Below are 3,974 nucleotides of genomic sequence, written 5' to 3' on the forward strand. Positions count from 1 at the left end.
AATTAGTCAACAGCATAGTATGAAGCATCACACAATAAACAATTAATACGTTTCGACGTCTGGGTAAGGAATAGTGCGACGTGGGCTTCGGCGACCGTTATTTCGGGAGTTGCAAACGTTATTAACATTGTTACTCTCGTAACGATTTGCATTTTATCGGACTATTAAACAAGTAAGCTCCAGTCAAGGGCATGTCTAGTTTAGGGTTAGTTCGGATATCAATAATTTTTACTATCCGGATAACGGATATATCCTAATATTTGAAATTTATCTAACCGGTTAACCGACAGACTGACAATCTATACCTGAGAAAAAGATCAAACATTTTTCTTGTGGCTTCAAGTGATCTGCATCGATCTGCATTCGGGCCAAAAATATTAAGAATTATAGATATGCCATCTATACTAAACGTTGTCAACAACTCAGATGCATTTGGTTTGGTGGCGAAAATGTTAATAAAGTAATCAATGGCTTCTGTCGTCAAATCATCTGGTGATTCACATACCTCAACTCACATACTTTTAATTTTTTGCAAGAACACTTCTCAGAGGAAAGGCCTTAAAAAATGTTAGCTTGTGAAAAATCCTGTATTTGGCATACACGCAAATTTAACCTGCTAAACATGTAAACTTACAAAAATATACAAAACCTTAAGGCAGCAGGACTTACCAAAATAACCACGATGCTTGACCTTTTGATGAACTTCAAAACCTCGCTGACTTTTAAATTTTTCATCACAGTATTTACACCTAACCAGTAACATGCAAAAGTAAACTCATTAAATGCATCCAACCTTCTATTTTTCTGGTGTGAGAGAGAGTTTCTAAATCATATAAAGCCATAAGCACCATATACTTAAAAGGTCTCTGCTTGTGGCCTCAGCCTATCGTAATTCTTAACTTACTGAAAGAGATCATTAGCTTGCAAAGCAGAAGATGATACAGGCTTGATTCTACACTCTTCATCGTCGACAACGATTTCAATTAAATATTCTGCAGTAAGTGCTGGTGCAGACGAAATGTTGGCAACTGATAGGTTACACACGTTTGAATCGTCAAAAACAACGTAAACAGCAACCTCACTTCTCAGTAATCGATAAATGAACTATGCAAATGCGTATAACTTTTCGCCACGACTGGCGTAGTGTGAGTGTGTATGTATCTGCAACCATGCGTGACGCGGGCGAAACAAAACCTTCTCTTCTTATAAAAAAGAAACAAACGAGGAGGGGGTAGTTTCCCATCATGTTCTTTATATCGTTGGTGAAACAATCGATTTCACGAGGTTTGCATGAAAAATGGATTGTAAAATCATTACACAGTTTTATTGCAGATCTACGAACACGCGCAGTACGAGCGAATACGAGAAAAATCACGCAAATTTAATGTTCACTGCTTCTGCAACGCCCTGCTTATAAAGCACAATGCATCATTCAATCATTCATTATGCTTTCTTTGTGACGTGATAGTAAATTTCACTCGTGCATTTTACGAGTACCGTAGTTGAAAGTATAAGACAGGGGTGGGCAAACTGCGGCTCTCCGGCAAGTTTTTTGTGGCTTTTCTAGTCGAATCGTAAAATTTCAAAGAAATTGTATAGGCTACCAAGACTACCATTTATAAACGTTTCTCTCTTTTTCTTTTCCTTATTTAGGCCAGCATTCATTACAAGTTGTTAATTATTCAAATTTAATGATATTTTTCGATTGACGAATGCAGATATGGAAAAATTAAACGATATAACTATTTATGACGTCATAAGTTCTTATGACTTGGCTCCTCAGTAAACATTTAACAACCAAAGCGGCTCTCGGGTTCAAAAAGGTTGCCCACCCCTGGTATAAGACAATAGAAGTGTGAACAAAGATTTACTGTAATTGCGCTCAGCAGGAGTCAACCTCTACGTAACAAAGAATGTTCAAACTTATTAAAAAGTGTAAAACGCATTAGCAACGATACTCTTTTAACCGGTTAACCGGCAGATTTATATCCGGATATCAGATAGAAAAAAACCCTGCGGTTAACCGGTTATAACCGGTTATAACACTATCCGGATAATCCAACCCTAGTCTAGTTGCTGGGGGACATCTTTTGGACAACTAGCTTGATTATATGAAGGTATCGATGTAGTAATAAGTCTCCTCTGCTTAGTTTTTAGCCAGTTAAAATGTACTCTTAAATGTACTCTTAAAATGTACTCTTAACGTGATTAACTTCGTAAGGGCCTGAATAAGGGAGGTGAAACTTTCGCTTTTCATCTTTTGATATGACAGTGTTTCGCAGCATGACCTTATCTCCTACTTGAAATTCCACTTGTCTCGATACCGACTTGTCGTAACGTTCTTTCATGGATTACCGACGTTGGTCGAGTCTCCTTTCACGACTTCGTGGACAAGTCGCATACGGGTTCCAGGTCGATTCAACCCACGGACGATTCAAATTCAACCCCGGACGATTCAACCCACGGACGATTCAACCCAGGACCATTCAACCCAGGTCCATTCAACCCACGAACGATTCAACCCCGGACTATTCAACCCCCGGAGGATTCAACTCACGGACGGTTCAACCCAGGACGATTCAACCCACGGACCTTTCACGTACTATTGGCTTAGGACCTTATGTTATCACTAAGATTGATTGACAACTTGCAGTTTCAAATGCAAAGCCTTCACATCGTGACGTCACCAGACGCGCTGAAAGGCCTTCCCTCTCTTGGTGGCTTTGGTTCTAAGTAGACCTCTAATTTGGGGCACCGGAATTGTTTGCGGTACAAGAAAAGAGAAAAACGGAAGAATAATATTACAAAATTACAAGTTTAATACATTTTGACCTAAAAGAAACAATTGACCGTATCTTGACCTAAGGTAACATTTTGACTTTATATTGGCCTAATAACTTCTATACTGCACGTCGCACAAGTCTGAAATTTCTTTTGTGATAGCATTCTGAGCAGGTTGAAAAAAAATTGAAATTTTTTGAGGTTTTGTAATCTTGTAGCATGTAACTCGCTAACAGGAGAAACAAAACATCACAAAATTATCATTTTACCCGAAGCAAACCTTTTTGTGTAAACTCATTTAGATTAACGAGACTTAGACTACCTGTTCCATTATTTTTATTAGGTTTGTATGAAAAGTGCTGCCGATTAACGTATACTACGCATCAGTGCTCAACCAGTGTGCTGTCCAGTGAGACGGATGAGGAATGTAACCAAAATACAAGATCACTATTAGTCTAAGTCTTGTACGAACTGATGATGAAAGGTACATACTTTTCCATTTACTGTTAACATTGCTGAAAATTGCATTGGCATGGCAATGCAAAATTGCATGGCATTCATTCTTGGTTCGTGTGTGTTTTTTGTAGATGTTTGAAAATGTGTAATTTTTTAGTCTATGCTAAACCTAATGTCAATGTATTTAGTGGAGTCGGAGATTGGGATGGTTTGAGGGCAAAGAGGGCTGCAGTAGACTGCTGTGACAATATCCTAACGACCAAAAGAGCCGCATTAGAGTGTAACATTTCTGACGTTTTTCCAGAGGACGAGTCTTGCAGCAGTGGAGAAGAAATACCTATAAAGAATTCCTATTTTACTTCGTATTTTATCTTCGTTTCATTTTCTAATTTCCTGCGTTCTTGCTTTTGTCAAGTAAAACTTTCAATAAATGTCATTTAAAACGTATACATTGCATTAAGCTGCAAATGATCGTAGCTATTAGTAATGTTACTGAAAGGGTTTTATGTCAGGTAAAGACTAGGCCCGGAGAAAAATATAAGATAATTTTTCTCAGGCTCTTGCAAGGTTATGTAAGGCTTATGATTGGTCGCCATAATTGGGCCAAGCATTGCCCATTGTCAAATTTCCTGACCTCTTTCTAACATATATCTGTGGCTGTTAAAGTTGGAATTGATCCTTAAAGAGGACAAATGGTAGGCCTATTATAATTAATTATAATTATAAACTAATAAACT

General features: G+C 37.9%; 1 long non-coding RNA gene across 1 annotated transcript; it reads left to right on the plus strand.

The window, feature by feature from the left end:
* The first annotated feature begins 3,018 nt into the window (after positions 1-3,018).
* LOC143466084 (uncharacterized) lies at positions 3,019-3,684 on the plus strand. The gene is made up of 2 exons (XR_013118697.1): positions 3,019-3,265; positions 3,426-3,684. It is a non-coding gene; the product is annotated as an uncharacterized LOC143466084 (long non-coding RNA).
* The last annotated feature ends 290 nt before the right edge of the window (positions 3,685-3,974 follow it).

This window comes from Clavelina lepadiformis, chromosome 1 (genome assembly GCF_947623445.1).
Source record: "Clavelina lepadiformis chromosome 1, kaClaLepa1.1, whole genome shotgun sequence".
Lineage (NCBI taxonomy): Eukaryota > Metazoa > Chordata > Ascidiacea > Aplousobranchia > Clavelinidae > Clavelina > Clavelina lepadiformis.